This window comes from Saimiri boliviensis, chromosome 2, assembly GCF_048565385.1.
Source record: "Saimiri boliviensis isolate mSaiBol1 chromosome 2, mSaiBol1.pri, whole genome shotgun sequence".
Lineage (NCBI taxonomy): Eukaryota > Metazoa > Chordata > Mammalia > Primates > Cebidae > Saimiri > Saimiri boliviensis.
Window position 1 is genome coordinate 189291020 of NC_133450.1, and position 24928 is coordinate 189315947.

General features: G+C 36.8%; 1 protein-coding gene and 1 pseudogene across 13 annotated transcripts in view; both read left to right on the forward strand.

Annotated features, from left to right (window-relative positions):
• LOC141583756 (large ribosomal subunit protein eL36-like) overlaps nt 1-23976 on the forward strand; it is a 34913-nt pseudogene extending 10937 nt beyond the window's left edge.
• The window catches only part of ZCCHC7 (zinc finger CCHC-type containing 7), a 279525-nt gene that overhangs the window by 73827 nt on the left and 180770 nt on the right, over nt 1-24928 (forward strand). The window lies entirely within an intron of this gene.

The window sequence follows — 24928 nt, forward strand, 5'->3', positions numbered from 1 at the left end:
TTAAAGCCCTAAAATGGGGAAACCATGGCTGATGGGCAGCTGTGAGTCCTGCAATGCTGGCTTTCCTACCTCTTAGAAGCCTTTTGGTGAGGATAGAAGCAGGAGACATTTCATAAAAAGAGAACGAAGAGTCAAATAAGAAATTTGATTGTGTTTATAGCTGTGCGTAAATTATGCTTTGTAGAAAATACAGTTGGAAGTGTCATTGAAGAACAGGAGTAGACCAGAAGTATGGACCATTGAGAGGCTTTCTGCTTAAAGCTATTTATCTTTTCTTCCCTTCCTCTGTGACTCATACCTACTTTTCATTAGAAATACATGTGGTTTAACTGGTCTTTGTTTTAAATGAAAATGTTCTGTATATTAAGTCTTCATCATACTTTGTGTGAATTAATCTTAAGATTGCGAATATAAATTTTTACTTTTGAGTGTGAGGGAAGGACAGTAGAGGAGAGCACTAATGGGTAGAAGTGCTCATGTTCAGCAGGGGCTATGGGAGACAAGGGTATCATTGCATTCTTTTGTAACTTTTGTTTTAAAGTCATGAATTTTTAAAATGAAGAGGCTATTAGTGAGAATCTAGTTTAATTTCTTTATTTTATAGGTAAAAAAATCATCCAGAGAGATTTACTTGTTCAGGTCTTAACAGCTTGTTAGTGATTTGAAAGGGCCAGTTCTATCCATTGTCTTTTTAACACCGTATTGTTTTTGTATTGCAGTGGCTTTCTAGCCATTCCTGGACTTGAAGTTGGAAGAAAAGGATCAGAGAGAAAGAGACAAAAAGTAATATGTATCTGTGCCCTTCCACCTTCTCCTTCTTTTCTTCTTTTATTGTCAGTATAATATTCTAGTTTTCTATATCTGGAGAACAGATCCTACTTATACAGCTAATGAGCTGTTTTATTGCAAATATTAGAAAACAAAAATGTTAGAGCTTTCTTAAGGAGGAAGGTAACAATATATTTATTTAAAAGGCTTTTTGTGCTGTTTTATTTATGTTCATCAAAAATACAAGATAACTTTTTGTCTAGAAAATCTGAATGAGTGGGAAGGAAGCAAAATCTGACTGGAGAATCCAGTGGTCCAGAGTTACTTTAAGAAGTGAATGTGTTTAAATCAGCAGGGCCCAATGGCATGCATCATAGGGCATTAAAGATGTGGCAGATGCCATTGCAGAGGCACTAGCAAATTACTGTGCACAGGATGTGAAAAGGGCAGAGTAATGGTAGGGCTTCTAAGCCACCACTTTTGTTAATCTAGTGCTCTTTACCACCTTCCCCCAAAGCTATAGAAACAAAGAAGCAATACAAGACTCACACTCTCTGCATTGCACTAGCCTTTGAAAACACTATTTACCCAGCTATACCCTATTTTCCCAACTTAAACATTCTAAATATAAATCCAATATAGGTTTTAAGAGCTTGTATAATGTCTGTGGAAAATAGAGAATAGAAATAGGGCTTCTATTCACAAGTGTTTCTTGAATCCCAGTTTTTAGAGTACATGTAGCATACTGTATCATTTGATCGTCTAAGCAACTCAGAATGTCTCTGATATAATGCATAAAGATAACGATAGCGTAGCATGCAATACAAAAATTACATTATTTGGATTCATTTTGTATTATTAATCCAAACCTTTTTATTTGCTTGTTTCTATTATGTACCTTGTCTGCTTCCACAAAAAGATTTGAGCTAGATTGGGATAACATGCATGTACAACAGGACAGCTGAAGATAAAGTCAAAGAGTAAACAATCAAGTAATGTTACCTCTTATAGGAACCTGAAGTGCAATGATTATTGCACTTAGATTTTAAATTTAACGCTTAGCTTTGGCAGTTAAAGCAAGGGGAAATCTAATGAATTGTTTTAATTGTTTAATTATTTAAAGAGAAGCACATTACTTTTTAACCTTAAATCATGGTTATTTAAATACACATTGTATTATGTCTGTAAAATTTGTTGTTTGTTTTTAGAGGAGGGGTCTTGCTCTGTTGCCCAGGCTGGAGCACAATGGCCCGATCACAGCTTACCATAACTTCCACCTCTTGGGCTCAAGTGATCCTCAGTCTCCCCAGTAGCTAAGACTAAGTTGTGAGCCACCATGCCCAGCTAATGTTTAAGTTTTTTGTAGAGATGGGGTTTCACTATGTTGCTCAGGTTGATCTTGAACTCCTGGACTCAAGTGATCCTCCTGCCTTGGCCTTCCACAGTGCTGGGATTACAGACGTGAGCCCATCATGTCTGGCCCTTACAACTACTTTAGAGTAAGGACCATATGGACTCATGTTTGTCTCCATCTCATTTTTTAGCAAAGTTGAACAAATGGTTGAATATAGTTTCTTCTGAGGAAAGTAACTTCTTTTGGCACTGGAATCCAGTAGAAAATTTGGCTTCTGGAATCTTATGAACAAAATACTGAGTAATATAAGTCATCGATAATTCTTTTAGCCAATGTTTTATAAGCCATCCAAGATGGCTGATCACTAACAGCTCGGGATTGTAGCTCCCACTGAAAGCGCTAAGAATGAGAGGACGCCACACCTTCACGTGAATTCTTGTTGCTCACGCACCAGGAGATTCCCAGCGGAGGAGCCCCACGGGTCGCCAGCGCGACTCTTGTGACCGGCGAGGCGGTTTTGCCGGCGCCTTGGAGCGACGGTTCTTGGTGCAGAGTCGGAAAAGCACCATTAATCTTAACGCCGCTGATTTGGTCGGTGCAGTGGGTTGCTCAGATTTCGGCGCTGAGAATCAGTAAGTTGGACGTCCACTCAGAAACCTAATTACAAAGACGGTGAATTCAAAGACCACAGATGGATAAATTTATAACGAAGGGAGGAAAATGGCCAAAAAAGGCTGAGAATGCCCAAGATCAGAACGCCTCTCCCTCAGCGGGGGATCACAGTTCCTCATCAGCAACGGAACAAGGCTTGATGGAGAACGAGTGTGTTCCAATTACAGAAGCAGGCTTCAAAATGTGGATAATGAGAAACTTCTGTGAATTAAAAGAACTTGTTTTAACCCAATCTAAAGCAACTAAGAACTTTGAAAAAAGATTTGACGAAATGTTAACAAGAATACACAATTTAGAGAGGAATATAAGTGAATTGATGGAGCTGAAAAACACAATAGGAGAACTTCGTGAAGTATGCACAAGTTTTAACAGCCGAATTGATCAAGCAGAAGAAAGGATATCAGAGGTCGAAGACCAACTCAATGAAATAAAACAAGAAGACAAGATTAGAGAAAAAAGGATACAAAGGAACGAGCAAAGTCTCCAAGAAATATGGGACTATGTGAAAAGATCTAATCTACGCTTGATAGGTGTACCTGAATGTGACGAAGAGAATGAATCCAAGCTGGAAAATACGCTTCAGGACATTATTCAGGAAAATTTTCCCAGCCTGGTAAGGCAGGATAATATTCAACTCCAGGTAATACAGAGAACACCACAGAGATATTCCTCAAGAAGAGCAACTCCAAGGCACATAATCGTCAGATTCACCAGGGTTGAAATGAAGGAGAAAATACTAAGGGCAGCCAGAGAGAAAGGTCAGGTTACCCACAAAGGGAAGCCTATCAGAGTTACAGCAGATCTCTCAGCAGAAACCCTACAAGCCAGAAGAGAGTGGGGGCCAATATTCAACATCCTTAAAGAAAAGAACTTTCAACCCAGAATTTCACATCCAGCCAAACTAAGCTTCACATGTGAAGGAAAAATAAAGTTTTTTGTGAATAAGCAAGCACTCAGAGATTTCATCACCACCAGGCCTGCTTTACAAGAGCTTCTGAAAGAACCACTACACATATGAAAGGAACAAACAGTATCAGCCTTTCTAAAAAAATAAAAAGAGCATCAATATAATGAAGAATTTACATCAACTAATGGACAAAATAGCCAGCTAATGGCAGTATTAAACTCACATATATTATTATTAATTCTAAATTTAAATTGACTAAATCCCCTAATCCAAAGACAGGCAATTTGAATAAAAAACTAAGGCCCATCGGTATGCTGCATCCAGATCCATCTCGCATTCGAGGATACACAAAGACTCCAAACAAGGGATGGAGAAAGATTTGCCAACCAAACGGAGAGCTGAAATAAATAAATGAAAAGCAGAAGTTGCAATTAAGCGACAAAGATCAAAGGAAGCAAGGAGGGACGTTATATGATGGTAAGGGGATCAATGCAACAACAAGAAGAGCTAAAGATCCTAAATGTGTACGCACCCAATGCAGGAATGCGCAGACGTACGGGACTTATGGAGAGACTTAGACTCCCACATAATAATAGTGGGAGACTTCAACATTAATATTAGACAGATCAATGAGACAGAAAATTAACAACGATATTCAGGACTTGAACTCAGATCTGGAACAAGTAAATGTAATTAACATTTATAGAACTCTGCACTTTAAATATACAAAATATACACTCTTATCAGTACCACATCTTATCAACTTAGAAGTTTAAAAGAAATCTTGGTTGGCTCCTTGTTTGCTATTCTCTTCCCTCATTTTCTTTCATGTCTCCATTATTAAGGACAATTATAGGCATACCCATATTTAGACTGCATTCTAGCCCGGGCAATAAAGCAATACCCCCATCCTCTCTCCTTCTTCCTCTTTCTCTTTCTTCCTCTTCTTTATTCTTTTAAAAAGAAAAAAAAAAAAAAAAAAAAAAAAAAAAGAAAGGAAACAAAATGATTCTTTGCATAGCCCTTGCTTTTGTTAAACCCACAGAAACTACAGGGGGCAACTAGGAAATACAGGGTGGCATCTTGAACAAATCATGAGATTTTGAGTCAAATGGACCCAAGGCTAGTCCCATACCTGCTTCAGTTTCTGTGACGTTGGACAAGCTATATAACCTTGCTGAATTTTACAGATTTCTTCATTTGTAAAATAGGGCTAATAATAATTTTTTCAAAGGCATTTTGGTTTGTTTAAATGAAGTAATCCAGGTACTCACTAGTTTCTTTTGAGAGAAATTATTTTTCTTTTTAAATTTATTTTTTTTTTTTACTTTAAGTACCAGGTTACATGTACAGGATGTGCAGGTTTGTTACATAGGTATATGTGCGCCATGGTGGTTTCCTGCACCCACCAACCCATCACCTAGGTTTTAAGCCCTACGTGCATTAGCTATTTGTCCTGATGCTCTCCTTCCCCTACACCCCCACCAACAGACCCCAGTGTGTGGTGTTCCCCTCCCTGTGTCCATGTGTTCTCATTGTTCAACTCCCACTTACAGGTGAGAACGTGATGTTTGGTTTTCTGTGCCCTTGTGTTAGTTTTCTGAAGATGATGGCTTCCAGCTTGATCCATGTCCCTGCAGAGGAAATAATCTCATTCCTTTTTGTGGCTGCGTAGTATTCCATGGTGTATATGTACCACATTTTCTTTATCCATTCTATCATTAATGGACATTTGGGTTGGTTCCATGTCTTTGCTATTGTGAATAGTGCTGCAATAAACATAATGTGTGCATGTATGTTTATAATAGAATGGTTTACATTCCTCTGGATATATACTCAGTAATGGAATTGCTGAGTCAGATGGGATTTCTGGTTCTAGATCCTTGAGTAATTGCCACACTGCCTTCCACAATGGTTGAACTAATTTATACTCCCACTAGCAATATAAAAGCATTGCTATTTCTCCCCAGCTTTGCCAACATTTGTTTTTTTCTTGACTTTTTAATAATCACCATTCTGACAGGGGTGAGATGGTACCCCACTGTGATTTTGATTTGCATTTCTCTAATGATCAGTGATGTTGAGCTTATTTTCATGTTTGTTGGCCATGTAAATGTCTTCCTTTGACAAATGTCTGTTCATAATCCTTTGCATACTTTTTGATAGGGTTGTTTGTTTTTTTCTTGTAAATTTGTTTAAGTTACTTGTAAATTCTGGATATTAGACCTTTAGATTGCAAAAACTTTATCCATTCTGTAGGTTGATAGTTTCTTTTGCTGTGCAGGAGCTCTTTAATTTGATTAGTTGCCATTTGTCAATTCTAGCTTTTGTTGCAGTTGCTTTTGGTGATTTCATCATTAAATCTTTGCCCATGCCTATGTCTTGAATGGTATCACCTAGGTTTTCTTCTAGGGTTTTTATGGTTTGGGGTTTTACGTTTAAGTCTTTAATCCATCTTGAGTTAATTTTTATATAAGGTGTAAAGAAGGGGTCCAATTTCAGTTTTTTTGTACATGGCTAGCCAGTTTTCCCAGCACCATTTATTAAATAGAGAATCCTTTCCCTATTGCTTGTTTTTGTCAGATTTGTCAAAGATAAGATGGTTGTGGATGTGTGGTCTTATTCTGAGTTCACTATTCTGTTCCACTGATCTATATGTCTGTTTTGATACCAGTACCATGCTGTTTTGGTTACTGTAGCTTTGTAGTATAGTTTGAAGTTAGGCAGCATGATGTCTCCAGCTTTATTCTTTTTGCCTAGATTGTCTTGGTTATGTGGGCTCTTTTATTGCTCTATGTGAATTTTAAAGTAGTTTTTTTCTAAGAAGAAACAGTGTTCTGAACTGAACATTGGCTTTTCAGTTAGGCTGACTTAGGATTTTGCTGTTTGACCATGGGCAAAGCACTTACCACATCTGCTATGGTTTGAATGTGTCCTCTAAAGGTTATGTGTTAGAAATTTGATCCCCCATATGGAGGTGTCGGGAAGTGGGACCTTTAAGATATGTTTAGGTCATGAGAGCTCTGCCCTCATGAATGTATTAATGTAGTTATTGTGGGACCAGGTTCATGGTAACAGGAGAATTTTAGCCCCATCATGTGTGTGCTTTAGCACCTGTACAGTATGCATGTTAATTCTCTTGGCAAGAATCTTGCCCTTAACTTGTTTGTTTACAGTACCAACAGCATGTAGGGTAACACTGTAGGCTCTTTCAGGTTTTCCATGGTAACATTTGTGAGGCATTCCTTTTTAAACAGTACCCATTCCCTTTATGTCTACAGTATCACATTTCTCATAGCTTCACATGTATGTGGCCAAAAAAACAACTCTTTTCTAAAAGACCTGGAGAACTATCAGGTGCCTCTCTTACTAGACGACTGTTCCAGCTGAAAGACAACTAGTATACTTTAATACACTTTAAAGTGACTGCATGGTATTTCACAGCTGTATATTTCACAGGTGTGTCATGGTTTATGTCATCTTCGCCCTGTTGATGGGTACTCTGTAAGCTCTACATGTTTATTTGGAGAGGAAAGTTGAAATCATGCATTTGTACAATTGTTGGTTTCTTGGAGATTTTTTTTTTTTTCTTTCAGTGTTGTCAGTCCCTAATTCGTATGTTTTGAAGCCCTATTCTTAGGATTATTAGGATATTTTGGTGAATTGTCCCCCTTTTCATTATTAAATGTCTCTCTTTATTCCTGACAATGTCCTTTGTTCTAAAATCTGCTTTTTCTGATATTAATGTAGGCAGCCACTCTTGCTCTTTTCTGCCATTTTTAAGTCCTTTTATTTTTTAACAGATATGTGTCTAAAAAGTAGGTTTTGTGTAGAAAGGATGGAAGAGGGTTCTTTCCCTGATTTGATGTAGTTCCTTCCATCCCCACACAAGAGAGTAGTCCTTAGCCAGAAACTTGGTGAACCCCATCTTCAGCTTTCCCCCACCACCCTTCCTCTCCCATCTTTTCCCCCCCGCCCTTCCTCTCCCATCTTTTCCCCCCCGCCCTTCCTCTCCCATCTTTTCCCCCTCCTTCCCCTCCCTCCCCTCCTCTTACCTCTCTCCCCTCCCCTCTTCCTCTCCCCTGCTTCCCCTCCTCTCCTCCTCCTCCTCGTTCCTCCCACTTTCCACCTTCTCCTTTCCCTCTTTGTTTTGGCAGGATCTCCCTCTGTTGCCCAGGCTAGAGTGTAGCGGCATAATCTTGGCTCAGCACAACCTGCTGGACTCAGGCAATCCTCCCACCTCAGCCTCCGGAGTAGTGGGGACTACAAGTACAGACCACCATGTCCAGCTAATTTTTGCATCTTTTGTAGAGCTGGGTTTTGCCCATGTTGCCCAGGCTGGTCTCAAAGCTTCTGGGCTCAAGCGATCCACTTGTCTCAGCTTCCTAAAGTTTTGCTGTTACAGGTGTGAGCCTCTAAGCTGGGCTTCGCTTTCTTGGTGGCCAGTTTCTCTGGTATTTTTCCCTGGAAATTCCAGCCACTTTGACCTGTGTACATTCTGTGATCTGTCCTTGACACTCAATTAGATAGATGGGGTCTGGTTTGACTACCTGCTCCTTTACAGGGTGGCTAGGAAACCTTTTCAATGTGATATACTTGGACTATTATAAGATTCAACTTATCTATTGCCTTTCTTTCCAGGATCACTATTCTGCCATGTCTGATCTGTGTCTAATAGTGTTTCAATCTGAGGCAGGGGGATCTCTTGAGGTTAGGAGTTTGATACCAGACTCTGTCTCTCCACAAATTTGAAAAAAAAAAAAAAAAAAAAAAAAAAAAGTTGGTCATAGTGGTATGTGACTGTAGTTCCAGCTACTGGAGACGCTCAGGGGATTGGATCACATGAACCCAGGAGTTTGAGGCTACATTGAGCTATGATCTTACCACTGTACTTGAGCCTGGGTAACAAAGCCAGACTGTGCCTGTGAATGAATGAATGAATGAATACAGTTGTGTTTTCTTACTGCTTAGAGTCGAAGTATATCTGGTCCTTGTTACTCCATCATAACTGAAAGTGTAATTTAGCCTTCATTCTTAAATGATATATTTGGAGCATATAATCTAATTGAAAGCTTTTTTTAATAGCACTTGCAATGTGTATTTCTACTGTGTTCTGGCATTTATTTTTTATATCAGTAGGAAGTTATTTTGTTTTCTGTTTGTTAATTAATGTATAATTTTTCTCTGCCTTCTTTCAAGATTATTTCTGTATTTCAGCTTTCTAGTAGTTTGACAGTGATGTGCCTGGTTGTATGTTTTTTGTATTTATCCTGGTTGGAGGTCAAATTTTTATTCATTATTTCTCCAGACTTTTTTTTTTTGCCTTGTGTTCAAGACTAAAACTTTTTTCTTCATTTTTTACTACCAGTCATTCTTGTATTCCCATAATACATGTGGTAATCCGTTGCTGTGTCCTGCAGTTTATGATGCTCTGTTTAAAACAAACAAAAAAAATAGATTTTCTGTTTGTCAGATTGAATAATTTCTACCAATCTGTTCATGCCTACTAACTTTTCCTTCTATCATATCCAATCTGCTATTTAGCCCATTCAGTGATATTCAAAAATATTTCAGGCTGGGCGTGGTAGCTCACCCCTGTAATCCCAGCACTTTGCGGGGCCAAGGTGGGTGGGTCACAAGGTCAAGAGTTTGACACCAGCCTGGCCAACATGGTGAAATGCCATCTCTATTAAAAATACAAAAATTGCTTCTGCCACGGTCGCCATTGGAGAGTAGCAGCCATGGCTCTTCCGTATCCTATGGCCATGGGCCTCAACAAGGGCCACAAGGTAACCAAGAATGTGAGCAAGCCCAGCACAGTCGCCGCCGTGGGCGTTTGACCAAACACACCAAGTTCGTGCGGGACATGATCCAGGAGGTGTGTGGCTTTGCCCCATACAAGCGGCATGCCATGGAGTTGCTGAAGGTCTCCAAGGACAAATGTGCCCTCAAGTTCATCAAGAAAAGGGTGGGGACACACATTGGGCCAAGAGGAAGTGGGAGGAGCTGAGCGATGTCCTGGCTGCCATGAGGAAAATTGCTGCCAAGAAAGACTGAGCCCCCTCCCCTGCTGTCTCCCTGAAATAAAAAACAGCTGCACCCAAGCCCTGGCTCTGTTGCTGTCCTGGGGTAGGGGAGGTCCTTCAAGCATCTTTTTGGTGCCCAAGACCTGGCCCACCCACCCACCCTTCCTGGGGCAGCAGGCAAGGAGGCCCCATACTGGAAATGACTTTAATGATTAAATAGTTCCTATGCCACACTGAAAAAAAAAAAAATTAGCTGGGCATGGTGGCAGGAACCTGTAATCCCAGCTACTCAGTAGGCCGAGGCAGGAGATTCCTTTGAACCTAGGAGGCAGAAGATGCAGTGAGCCAAGATCATGCCATTGCACTCCAGCCTGGGGGACAGAGTGAGACTCTCAGAAAAAAAAATCGAGATACTATATTTTCTATTTCTAAATTTTCCATTGCTTTGAAAAAATAATTTCTATTTCTCTGGTGTGATTTCCTATCTGTTTAATCATTGCCAGCATTTTTTTCAAATTAATAAATTTTATTTTTGATATTTATGTTCATTTTATCCTTTATGATTGAGGTTTAATGACTATCTTTAAGTTTTTGTTAAGTAACTTATTAGGCCCTCCAGTACTCTGGCCCTCCTTTCTGTGTTACTGTTGTTCACATCAACTTTTTAAATGAGTGATTTGGTGCTCCTGGTTTCTCCAGTGTATTTTCTGTTGTGGCGTTTGTGTTTGTTTGTTTGTTTTCAGGCAGGGTCTTACTCTATCACCCAGGCTGGAGTGCAGGGGCATGATCACAGCTCACTGCAGCCTCAGTCTCCTGGACTCAGATGATCCTCCCACCTCAGCCTCCTGAGTAGCTGGGATTACAGGTGTGTACTACCACACCTGGCTAATTTTTGTATTTTTAGTAGAGGTAGGGTTTCGCCATATTGCCCAGGCTGGTCTTGAACTCCTGAGTTCAAGTGATCCACCTGCCTTGGCCTCCCAAACTGTTAGGATCACAGGTGTGGGCCCACTCTCGGCCTGTTAGAGTTTCTGGAACACAGTCTACTAGATTCCTTCACCAGCCCTTTCTCACATCTACTTTAATAGGCATGAGTGCTATTTCATCAAAAAGAAGGGTGAGAGCAAGTTTAGAAATAGCAGTGTTGAATGAGATGAAATGAGAATAGGAACAATAAGATAATGTGTAACAAATCATATTGAGTGATGAGTATGGGCTGGCAGCATCTCTAGTAAACTGGAGCTTCTTTCTGGTACTTGCATCCCACTTCTACACCAGCAGTAAAACCGGTCACTTTAAGCCTTTGAAATATACTGAGAATCAGAATCTGGTTACTTCTTACCCATCTACTCTGCCATCACCTTGTTCCAATCCACCACTCTCATAGTTTGAACTATTGCAGTAGTGTTCTTCCTTTTTTTTACCAAGCAGCTAGAGATAGATAGTCTTTTAACACACAAATTAGATGATGTTATTTCTTTGCACACAACTCCTCTATGTCATGGCAAAAAAGGCTGTATATGATATGGTTCTCTATCTTTCTGGTCTTATCTTCTGGTGCTATCACCTATCAATACTCTGCTTCAGCCACATTGACTCCTTTTTAAAAATATTTTTAAAATATTAATAACTTTGTTCTTTTCTCTTGTTACTTGGGCTGGCATAATAAAATACAACCGCAATATATTTTTTTTAAGTTCCAAGTATATTCCTGTCTTACAGCTTTCTGTTGTGTATGCTTTCCAACCTCAATACTTACATGGCTGTCTTCCTCATTTTTTTCAATCTTGCTCAAGTATCATCAGAGAGAATTTCCCTGACCTCTATAAAATAACATCTTTGTGTAGGCTTTTCATTTTCTATCCCCCTTTTCTTAATGTTTTATATGCATATGTATATATTCACATGTGTGTACGTTTTTATTTAATGGTTTCACTCTACCTGTTAAAGAAGAACCCTTTTTATTTCTGCATCCCCAGGGCCTAGAACAATGCTTAAATGCTTCTTGAATGCATGACTGAAAAAACTGGCTAAATATTTGTGTTTATAAGGGAAATCAGTGGGCATATAACAACACTAGGACTCTGGAGAAGTGTGTAGTAATTAGGTCGGGTGTCTTCTGGAGAGAAGAAGATATTGGAGTGGACATGTTGATGCTAAAGATTGTTTGGTGGGTAGATTACTTGGGCAGATAGTAATACATAACGTCAGAAGGCTTTCTGGATTATTGGTCTCTCTTTGAATCCACCAAGGGCAATTATTTTTCTCTTCATTTGACCCCATGCTATATGATTAACTTTCTTTTTCTGTTTCTTCTTCTTCCTTTTTTTTCCCCCTCTCATTTTTTTGGCTTTAGAAGGAACAAGCTTTGTTTTACCCTTTCTTGGCTATCTGGTTTATTGTCATAGCCAGTCCTTTCCTGCCAGCTTCATTATCTTCCCTCTAGTGGCTGGCCCTCATTTCCCAGGCTTCTTTTTTGTCAGGAAGGGTGTCGTATATGTGCAGTTTATACCTGAATGGTAAGAGAGGACTCGGCAAACTCACAGTTAGTGTGACTACTGGTTGCCATTTGACATGGAGAGTGACACCTAGAAGTCTGAATTTGCAGCCGTGGAGTCCCTTCAAGAGACTCATAGAAGAGGTTGTACTTTATCAATGAGAAATAACCACATCTGTGAACCTTTAGTATTTATAGTATTAAAATGTATTTTCACTAAACTATTTCTCCCTCATACTGTTCATCCTATCTTATATTACTGATCCTTTTAATGTGATAAATAAGGTAATGTAGAAAACACCAGGATTTTCAGGAGTAGTGGAGAATAATGAACAGGTTTATTATTTCATTAGTTTGTTGTGTGCATCATGTCATTCATCTCCCTCCCCTGTTTTGACACCTGCAGTGGCTCCCTGATATCTACTAAATAAAATGATTTAACCAGCATCTAAGGCACTTCAGAATATGCCCCAACCTACCTATTAAAATCTTATTTCTTAGCTCCCTCACAAATTTTCTCTACTCCACTGGTTTTTAAACAGGTTTTTTTCTTTGGAGCCTCTTAGGCATTCCCTTGGAAAGGGTAGGGGTCAAGTAACCAGATCCCTGTACTCAACCTTTAGGCTTTAATCTCTTTTGCATGTTTTGCTTTCTTTAAAATAGGGCTCTGTAAAAGAGGTTTGAAGTTACTCCATTTGTCTGTTCACATGATTAGTCTGTCTGTCTTTCAGTCTGTCTCTGTCTCTTTCTCTTGTTCACATACTCCCTAGAGCCTTATACGTAAACATTTTATTTTGGCTTCACTTTTCTCTGTAGTGCCTTCTGCCAGGAATGCTAATGTCTCCAGTTGATCATTCATATAATTTTGCTGGTTAGCTGGACCAGTGTGACAGTTTTAAACAATTTTATTTTTATTTCTAATGAATTTCCAGGCTGGGCGCAGTGGCTCACGCCTGTAACTCCAGCACTTTGGGAGGTCGAGGCAGGTGGATCACTTGAGGTCAGCAGTTTGAGAAAAAGGAAAAAAAAAGTGGGATAGAGTGATGAAGCATACATAGGGTTTTACTTGTAGGATTTTTTTTTGTTTTGTTTGTTTTGGGGTTTTGTTTTTGTTTTTTAATAATGTAGGCTGTATATGCAGCCAATCTGGTCAACATGGTGAAAACCCGTCTCTACTTAAAAAAAAAAAAAAAAAAATTAGTTGTGCATGGTGGTGGGCGCCTGTAATCCCAGCTACTGAAGAGACTGAGGCGCGGAGTGCAGTGGGCCAAGTGCACCACTGCACTTCAGCCTGGGCGACAGAGCAAGACTGTCTCAAAAAACAAAGAATTTCCAGTAAGCTGGGAATTAAGTGTTTAGCATGATAGAAACTTTTAGAGATTAGTATATGTTTTGTTACCTTATGACATTGTGTAAATGATGAAGAAAGATTTTTACAAATGTTAGAACTGTAAATTCTTGAATTGGGTCATAATTTTTTCAGTGAAGGTGTGAAGTTTAAGTTTAGTGGGAGAGAGGCTGAGTGCAGTGCCTTATTTCTGTAATCCCAGCCCTTTGGGGGGCCGAGATGGGCAGATATTGAGGTCAGGAGATTGAGACCATCCTGGCTAATGTGGTGAAACCCTGTCTCTACTAAAAATACAAAAAATTAGCCAGGCGTGATGGCATGTGCCTATAGTCCCAGCTACTCGCGAGGCTGAGGCAGGAGAATTGCTTGAACCCAGCAGGCGGAGGTTACAATGAGCCAAGATCGCACCACTGCAATCCAACCTGGTGGACAGAGCAAGACTCCATCTCAAAAAAAAAGAAACGTTTAGTAGGATAGAGTGATGAAGCATACATAGGGTTTTACCTGTAGGATTTTTTTGATTTTGTTTGTTTTGAGGTTTTGTTTTTGTTTTTTAATAATGTAAGCTGTATATGCAGCCAAGATATATTACATTATACATATTTTTTCTTCCATCTTTATCAAATACTGAGTTCTCTAATGATGCTTTGCTTCACACTAGAGATTTTTTTTTTTAACTTATAATGCAGATAAGAAATATAATTTGTAATGACAGTTCTCATTTCTGGGTACTTCTAAAGCTTCAGTTTTCATGTCTTAGTAATAGGATGTTAATGATGTGATATTGTTTTATATTTAACATTTTTCACTGTAGAATGTTAATATGGAAATGTTGCTTAGCAGTCTGCAAAGGACTTTTGCTAGTGGAAAACATTCAATTATTTTACTTAGAAAACCTGTGACTAAATCACTGGGGATGATTTTGCCCCCGCCCCAGGGTCATTTTGGTAATGTCTGGAGACATTTTTGGTTGTCACAACCTGGTGGCAGTTGGGGAGGTGGGGGAGGCACTAGTGGCATTCAGTGGGTTGAGGTCAGAGTTGTTGCTAAACATCCTGCCGCTAAATAAATAACTTTCTGGCCCAAAATGTCAGCAATACAAAGATTCAGAAACCCTGAACCAATCTTTCACATTACCTAAAAAAAATACTTAGAAATATTTTAATTTTTTTGTACAGACATACTGATTTAGTCAGCCATTATCCTAACATTCATTAAAAAGGTTTTTTGGAGGGACAAAATAAAGACTTTTTCTACTTTAGAAAAGAGCAGATCTTTAAAAAAATTATTGTTTTTCTTAAAGGTTTATGAAATAGCTTTCTTTCTTTTTTGGTTTCTCTCTTTGAATCTCTCTCTCTCTTTCTCTCTCTCTCTCTCTTTCTCTCTTTCTCCTTCCTCTCCCCTCCTTTTTCTTTTATTTTATTTTCTCTTTTCTTTTCTTTGTCTATCTGAATCATTGGGATGAACTGAAAATTAGATCTTAGTAAGTAATTCTGCCAGCAGTGGAACTCTAAGGTTCTGACATCAGCTTAAGGTAGCCCAGCCTTACTTCAGAGTCCCCATCTAACAGGTCAGTCATCATGTTGGATGAATTGCTTCCCCCTCAGGATTAATTAAGAAAATGTTAGTACTTTTCTTCTCCTTGCTTCCTTGATCCATAAACACAGTGTTAACAGCTTTTCTACCTGTGCATCAACAATATTTCAGTTTAGATACCTTCTGAATCCTTCTATACCATTCTCCGTGCTCATCCAAAGAACACATAAACAGTAGTTTTGGGGGGCATTGTTTTTCACAGAATTCTCTGAGACATACTTTCTTCACTTTTGCTGTATAACTTTTCCTGGCTAATTGATAGAAGGCTTAACTTTTTAATAGCTGTAATTATAGTCTATAGAATAGGCGGAGTGGATGTTTTGAAATTTACTGAACTGTTGGCTTAGATATTCAACCATTTTCTGTTTTTTAAAACCACTTTAAAACAATATTGCAAATATGTATATACTTTTCTGCTAAATTTTTATCTACCAATAAAATTGGTTTAGTAATGTTTAGTACCAAGAAGGATAACCACAAATTATTTATGTGAGCCTCAATTTTTTCTGGAATTTGTATTTAACCCACAGGTCCTTTCTCCACACAGGTTTGAAGATAATGTAATTAGTGTAACCTGACCTGGACAGTGTTTTTTTCTTGTTTAAAAGAGGCAAGCAAATATTTTTTTTTAGCTAAAATGACAATATAACAGAAAACCTGTAGTTCCAGAGGATACAAAAAGAAAGACTTAGAAATTATATTGGTAAATATGTTATTTTAAGAAATACTAGTTAAATTTTCAAAAGCAGATCATTCTAGCCAACAGCAAAACAATTGTTAATTGCTTTATTGATACAAGGATCCTAATGCTGTCTGAAAACTTTTAACAAGGTGTCAAATTCAGAATGTACTTTTTACTGTTGGTAATGTCTGTTTATCTGATGATTCATACTGAGTAAATGAATAAATACTGAGTAAATATTTTAGATTCGTTGATCTGCAAGGCAGATGGTGTAAGAATAGCTTGGATACATGGATTTTATCCTAGTTATGCTGTTGCTGACTCATACAAATATGCCAAATTTTCACCTCCTGAGAGCTCTTTTTCATTCCTTGTTGTAAAATTGATCATTTCTAAAGTTTTTTTGGTTATAAAGTTTTGATTTATTTTCTTGCATATTGTTTTAAAGAAATGGATGATAAAATCATACGCTTATTTAATAACAATTTCCATTTCCCTGACTCAGTGCAGAGTAAATCAACAACTTTGAAAAGCTAGTTGGGAATTGGAGATGATATATAACTTTTCATAAGTATTTAGGTCCTTAACCAATATTTGTTATGAGATTTGCTTAGGGGTGTGTGTGTGTGTGTGTGTGTGTGTGTGTGTGTGTGAATTCATCAGACAAGACAATTATTTTCTATTGTAGATATTTTACAAAGAATCACTTATTCCTAGGATTGTTCCCCAAAAGACATCTGAAAGCTTAATTTGCATTATCTAAGTGGCAAAGCTTTAAACTTCAGTTTTCCAGTAGTTTAACATAAAATCATACTGAAACACTTATTGACACATTTGAGTATACTATGTAAGTTCAGAATATGAATTACTAGTAGTGAGCCATGTTGTGTAAGTTTTTGTTGTTTGGTTTTCTTATGTTAAGGAAACATGATCCTAGATGCTATTTTTCTAGATGTATAGAAAGGGAAATAGTGGGTGTTTTTATTATGTTGAATGAATCTGTGCCTTGAAGCTATTATTCTTAAGAAACATTTTTAAGACAGTTTAGCTTTTTCAGCTGCTTTCATTATCTTGTGTCTTTTAGAAGTCTATGAAGGGTATTTTTAATATCTTAACTAACAGTATAATTCTTGAGCTATGTTTCTGTCATGTGTTGTTTCTCATCACTATATGGATAGAGTTAGTAACATGGTAACAATACCTCTATGCTCCCTTACCACAGAATTCTTATCTTAATTCTTATTGATTAGTTGAATTATTTATTACATTAATTTAATTCTTACTGTTTTTTGATGTTATTTTATGCAACAGAGTTTATTTTCATAATTGTGTCTTATAATTCTTTACAATGATTGTTGAAGGAGTATGTTTAGTGAAAACAAAGGTGGAAAAGATTATTCTTCCCCACCATTAGTAATAATGAAGTTGAATTTTAAGTCATATACTCTTTTGTTATTTGGATATTGAATATCAGTTTTTGTGAAATGAATATTGCAACCTAGACAGTTGAAGGAAGAACTGTTTCTTATGTAATCTTATAAATCAGGGTGTAGGAAAATAAAAACGTTATTTTGTAGATTAAAGCTCACCCTATGTTACATTAAATTTTAATAGCATTGATATTCTGCTTGCTTTATGAAACCTTTTATTACAAACAGTTATGAATATGAACATCTCATTTGACTACTGATGAACAGAGGGAAAAAATCTAAATTAAAACTTTAAATACCACTATTTAATTACCCAAATGGCTTTGACTGTGTTAAAGAGTGCCTGGGATTATTCTGTTTTTCAATTTGTTTTAATGCTTCCTTGGTAAAAGCTGATGGATTCCCAGGCCCATTGCTGTCACTGATGAACTATATAAAGATAAATGACATTATGGTAAATTCCACTTAATGACACATTTTTAATTTTCAGAACACAGACATTTTCAGGCTAGTGAATGAAGGCTAATTACCTCAAGATCAGAACAAAATAACTCCTCATTTCGAAAGATAATAGAAAAGAAATGTTGCAGATTAATGATGCTATTTATCTTTAAAGGAAAAAAATTTTATCTTTATCCAGATAGCATAGCTCCCTGAGGAGCATGGTTATAAAATGAATCTGAAGTCGCAACTTAATAGGTTATTAAAATTGTGAGTGCAGGCTCTCCTGCTTTAGTCTTTCCATAAATTTAAATTGAAGGTCTGCTTTATTCAAAAAGGAGCAGCTTGTTTATGAGGCCAGTGGGAGCAACATTCGTTACTGACAAAAGATGCACTTAACCTCATTCTAATATCTTGCTTTTTTATTTCTCTGAATGAATCTCACCTATTTGAAAAATATTTTGAAATTTTGTTTCTACTCTTAATTAATACCTAAGTGGAAAGGCCATACTTAAACTAATCTTGTTTAAGATTAAAATAAAAATGAATGCTGTAAATAAAAGCTGTAAAGCCTTTACTGCACACATATAAATCAATTTGTAATCTGATTTAATTGTGTGTGTCTATATTTTTAAACATTTTAATTTTGTTATATAAGAGAAAAATATCTTGGCCTGTCGGGGTTTGATTTTGTGATCACAGTTGGAATGTATGTAGGAATTGTTCAATAAATCATTATTCACAGTTAAAGGATTAGCAATAATCCCTTTGCTATACTCCTACACAAGTAACAAAGTAGTGACTCAGAGAATATTACTTGATCATATAGAGGCTTTAAGCTTCCTGACATCCTACACTCCTTTCTTTTGCTCTAGGTAATAGAACTGTTACTTCTTTACTAACGAGGTCATAATAGCATTTTCTGTAATTTTCATTCTTGTCTTTTACAAAGTAAATGAATTGCCTGTATATGGATATTTCTGAGCCACAAAAAAATGTTTGTGACTATGAAAGAAAATAATTGTTTCTTGCATCTGATAGAAATTTCATTATTGTGAGATACTATTTTATTTATGCCTTTCCAATTTTATTTGCTCTAAATGGTTATAAAACATATGTTTATCTTGGTTGGGCACAGTGGCAATCCCAGCACTTTGGAAAGCCCAGGTGGGCAGATCACCTGAGGTCAGGAGTTCGAGACCAGCCTGACCAACATGGTGAAACCCCATCTCTACTAAAAATACAAAATTAGCCAGGTGTGGTAGCACATGCCTGTAATCCCAGCTACTTGAGAGACTGAGGCGGGAGAATTGCTTGAACCCGGGAAGTGCTGGTTGTAGTGAGCTGAGATCACACCATTGCACTCCATCCTGGGCAACAAGAGTGAAACTCTGCCTGCCCCCCAAAAATAAACAGACAGACAGACATATGTTTATTTTATAGGGAGAACATTATCTCATTGCCCATGGCATAATTTTGACATAAAATTTTCTGCTAAGACATTTCTTAGAACAGCCAGAAACAGGAGTCTTTGTAATTTTAATTGTAGTAAGCCTTTGATTTTATGTTAACTGTTAACGAAAGCCTTAAAATGTTCTTAAGTAGTTTTGACTCTGTAGTTTAAGTATAATTTCTAATAAAATAATAATTATTAAATTTGAAATCAGATATTCATATTTACTAAAAACTGTAGAACAATATTATAAAGTGCACTTTAACCTCTATCTCACTTTTCTTAATATTTTTACTATTTAAAATTTCAATAATACTTCTACAAGGCTCCCTTTATTCTTGATTTGCTGCAGGTATATCTGTCTTACAGTGACTTAAGGAGAGAAGTTGATGAGAATTCTGAAGGTTATGGTTTCTAGTTAGAATCCTTCAGTGAAAACAAAGATGAATATTTTTCTTAATACTAAAATAATTTGCTTATATAATTACTTTATTTCTAATTCTTAATAACACTATCTGTGGAAATAAAGTGTTTCATGCATATGAGAGAAATTTCAGTAGTTATCATTCGTATCCACTAAATTCATTTTTAAATGTGGCAAAGCAATGTGTGCTATAAGCTTATATGTTATTTCACAATAATTTTTGGAAATTTTCTGTTTTAGACAATCTGAATCATTTAAAAATTATAAAAACTTTTAGGAACTCAAGCAATCTTCTTCAATCAGTGGAAGAACTATTTAGCATTATAATACAAAGGTAAGACCTGTAGTATTTTGGCACCTTATAAAACTCCCCTTTCCCCTCATATTTGCTTAACATGGATACTTAGAATGTATGCAGTACATGTTTTCCACATGGTTATTAGCCTTCAGCTAAAAAAAACCCCTTGTAATTATTGTTAGAATAATATACACTAAAATGTTCTAGAGCGTTAATAATACAATGTCCATGCTCCTAATTTTTCCCAATTATTGCTATTTATTTTAAATTTCCAACATTATCTTCTACTTAACCTTCGTATGTGAAGATGAGTTTATTCTAAAGACATTTACACAAAACATAAAGAAAATGTCAGGGATTGTGAGGGTTGTATTTTAGAGTCAGAGGTAATCCTACTCTGGGTATGAATATAAATCATTTTTTTAAATGTGCCAGTTTTCTCTTTAGTAATGATGATCTTAAATGAATATTCTGTTTGGAAATTCTCTACTTGTGGCCTATCAGTAGTTATTCCTTTGATACGTACTTTGAAAATTCTATTTTAAAGCATGTCATTAATTCTTTAGACTTAATCAACTTCTAGTTCTTTTTGCCAGACTCTGATACTATAATTTAGCAGTAGCCTATGAAATTCAAATGGAAAAGAGACAAATTTAAGGCCATTAAATTCCTAATTATGGTTTCATAACAAGAATCACAAGCTATTTACTGTTATACCTCCCTCACAGTTCTGGAATTTTGTTTTGATTGTCAAGTAATAGATGGATCTAAGTATAAAGATTCTTGAAAGGGCAAAAAAAAAAAATCTCTGTAGATTTAAATCCTCACATCCAGCTACAAGTAAATATTAAGGCCTTATCAGAAGTTACAAAGCATAGTAAAGTTCTTTGTCTTTTTGCTTTATTCCTAACTCCCCAAGTTAACTATTTTGGGTTCATGGTTAGGGCATACAATCAGGAATGAAGACCTAGGTTTTAATTTTAGTACTGGCTCTAGTTTTCATGATGCATATAAATGTTTTCCCCCTCTGTGTCTGTTTTCTTACCTGTAAAACTTAGGGGTTTAAATGCATTCAAATTGTATCCTGGGCTAGGTATGGTGGCTAACGCCTGTAATCCTTCAGCACTTTGGGAGGCCAAGGCAGGTGGGTCACCTGAGGTCAGGAGTTCAAGACCAGCCTGGCCAACATGATGAAACTCTGTCTCTACTAAAAATACAATGATTAGCCGGGCATGGTGGTGTGCACCTGTAGTCCCAGCTACTTACGAGGCTGGAGCAGGAGAATCGCTTGAACCTGGAAGTTGCAGTGAGCTAAGATCATGCCACTGCACTCCAGCCTGGGTGACAGAGCAAGATTCCATCTCACAAAAATAAAAACAAAAAAAATTGTATCCTGCAGAGCTTTAGGGATAGAAAAGTAGATATTAGAGAGGGGAGAGTCTAGTAGGCCACTCTGTAACTCTACAGTCTTTTTTACTCCTTCCCTGCTTAACTAGAGCAACACTTTTTTTTTTTTTTTTGAGACTGGGATTCTCATATTAACCAGGGAGACAGAGATTGCAGTGAGCTGAGATTGTGCCACTGTACTCTAGCCTGGCAACAGAGTGAGACTCCATCTCGAAAGAGAAAGAAAGAAAAAAATAGGGTTCTATTTAAGGTTTGATTGAGAAAAATGTTCTTCTTTAAAAATGAAAGCTAAAAACAGAAAACAAAAGTTTTAAAACCACTTCTGGCACAGGCCAGGAATTGGCAAACTGTGGCCCACAGGCAAACTCTGGCCCTTTTTTTTTTAAATAATGAATGTTTCTTTGGACAAAGCCACGCTTATTCGTGTACATATTGTTCATTCTGCAACACAGTAGTTGTGACAAGACTGTATGACACGCAGAGGTCAAAATATTTATGTAGCACTTTACCAAAAATGTTTGCCAGCTACTCCACTAGGTATTCACTAACTACTCATATATGTGAAAATTAAATCCTTGAGATGGCTAAACTTCTGCTATATGTAGTTCTCCTTCTTAAACTGCACACTAATTCATGGCTATTTCTTTTTGTTTTAATACATTATTAAGTATTAATCTTCAGGAAACTATGTTTAACCATCTAGCCTCTATTTCCTTGCACCCTTTTTTTTTTTTTTTTTTTTTTTTGAGACGGAGTTTTGCTCTTGTTGACCAGACTGGGCTGCATGGTGCGATCTCTGCTCACTCCACCTCCCAGGTTCAAGTGATTCTCCTACGTCAGCTTCCATAGTAGCTGGGATTACAGGCATGGGCCACCACACCCAGCTAATTCTGTTTTTAGTATAGACGGGGTTTCTCCATGTTGGTTCCTAGCACTCTTCTAAGAATTATTTTGTGCTTATTATTTTTCCTAAGGGATATAAAAATAAATATTATATAGGAAATGTTTCATAGGCCCTAGCCAGTTGGATAGGCAAAATTAATGCATTTGAAATGAGTATAGGACATTTTAAGACATAATATACATTTTTTCAGTCATGTGAGTCTAAAAGTTTAAATCTAGTAAGTCTAAAAGTAAGTTTATTAGGAGTTCAGAGAAAATCAGTGTGGCTGGAATAGTCTGTTTAGGTTTTCTTATCTTATTTTTTGATGAAATGTAGCTTGAACTGGACTCTGAAGGGTAGGCAGAATTTGAATAGATATTAAGGAAATCAGGGCATTTCTTGGGTGAGGAGGGTTTAGAGAAGGAAATTAAATTATGAGTGGTAGAGATTATTGGGCCAATGGGAGCAGTGAAAATGAGGTGTGGTATTAATAAGGAAGAAAGAGATGATTACCAGATGATAGAGTTTGATGTGGAAGATACTTGTAAATCATGTTACGTTTCTGAGTAAGGAAGTAATGGAACATACATACAAGTGATCAATGAGACTTGTTAGCTATTGTTCAGTACTGTGCTCAGTGCTTCAGAAGCTATGTAGGATATACATTGTGATCATGTTTTCAGGGAGCTTATATTCTAATTAGACTGTTAATATTGGTGGTCAGTTATAAAATGGAAGGGCATCATGTGATAGTGCCAAATGTGAGTGATTGAGAGATAGTACTGTGAGAGTTTGAAGGAGGGAGAAATTACTGAGAGCTGTTGGAGTTGTGAAAAGTTTCTTGTAGGGCTAGCATTTTTGCTGGGCCTTGAGGGATAAGGAAGACTTGTGTAGGTATAGTTTGTATAGGTAGAGGGAAGGGTATTGTGGGCAGGGATAATGAAGTGAGCAAAGGTGTGGAGGTAAAACATTGTTTTATATGAAGAACAATGAGAAGTCTGACTTAAGTTCAAAATTGGTTAAAAGATATAGTGATAAAGCTTGAAAATTAGGAATTCTGGGGGCAGTTTTATGAAGACCAAATGCAAGTTGGCTAAGTTGGATTTCTTTGTTCTCTTGAACTTTTCCAAAAATTTTTCGCCACCCAAGTAATAGAATTGTCCCTTCAAACAGAATATTGCTAAATAACCTCCATGTGTAAAAGAGAAACGCAGAGTTGCCTTAATCGACTGAGGTTGAATGTAGTGCTTACCAGGTTCCTCCAGTGTAGCCACAGAGGCAAATCAGTGGCACCCTTACTGCCCTAAGGAACAGTTTGAAGAATTTTGCACTAAGCCTTAAGAAACTGTTAAAAGTTTTAGGGTAGGCCTAGTGAAATATGACAATATGATTAATCCACTGGTATGCAGGATGGAGTGGGAGGAGACACGGGATAAGAAAACGATAATAGTATTCGAGATTTAAGGACCTGAGTAAGGATGGTGGTAATAAGAATAGAAAAGTAGAAAGAAGAATGGCCTTTCAAAGGGAAATGATGCATAATGTGGCAGCTATTATAAATGACATCACCATGGTTAAATATTTGAATAAACAATAGCTAAGGATAATCATTTAGAACACTGGAAATACAGAAAATATTAATAGCAAAGACTATATAAGCAGGTAAGGATAATATGTAGAGACAAAGTGTGGAGCATTTTAAGACAGTAATAGTCAATATTGAATTCCAGAGACCATGGATTCTAATTTTGAATTGAGGCATCGGTTTGTGAGTCCACAGTTTCTAAAAATATGGAAATATGGTTTCTGTGAATTGAGCATGATAGTGAGTAACTAGATTAAGGTGAGTAATAGTGGAATAGAGAAAGTAAACTCAAGAAAAAGTCAAAGAACGATGGGCTCCATTGATTAATTGAATACAGGGAATGAATGGGAGGAAAATGAAATGCGAGTACTAAAATTGATCTTAGTGGATTTTTAAAATTTGTTTTCTTGTAAACTAAAGGTATAGTAACTTGTCCAATATATAAATTTGAAACCAGTAGTTACTCATTTACTCAAATATGTTGTGTTTGCTCTATGTAAGGTGTTGTACTAAGTTCTATGAAAGATTCATTTTCAATAGCAAAACAACCATAGAATAAACTTAATAGGAAATATATAGAGTCTGAAAAATATTATAAAATGAACAAAGGGATATTAAAGGAGAGTTGATCAGATGGAAGAGCATACGTTTTAACTGGATGAAGAGACATTGTTATTAAGATGCCAACTTTCCATGAAATGATCAGTAACAACCTTGGAGGATTGTTTTATGGCTTGACATAATAATTTTAATATTCGTCTGAAAAATTATTGGGAGTTTGGTATAGAAATTTTTTTAAAAAAAGCAAATGGTGATGTGTCCTGCCAGATATTAAATTTGATGATAAGCTTATAGCATTAAGATAACAGAACAGGCCAAGGAATAAACAGACCAGAATAACAGAGTATGTGTGTGTGCACACAAAGAAGTATAAAGAATGTAGTACATTATACAGGTGCAGTTTTTAATTTGGGGAAAGGATGGATTAATTAGTAAGTGATATTGGAGAAAAGTTACATTTCTGCTCCATAGTGTACATCAAAAGAAATTCTAGATAGATTTGCTGTTAAGATTAAATGAAACTATAAAATACCTGAAGGAAATATAAGTGAATGATTTTGTATTTCAAGAGGACTTCCTAAGTATGCCATAAAAAG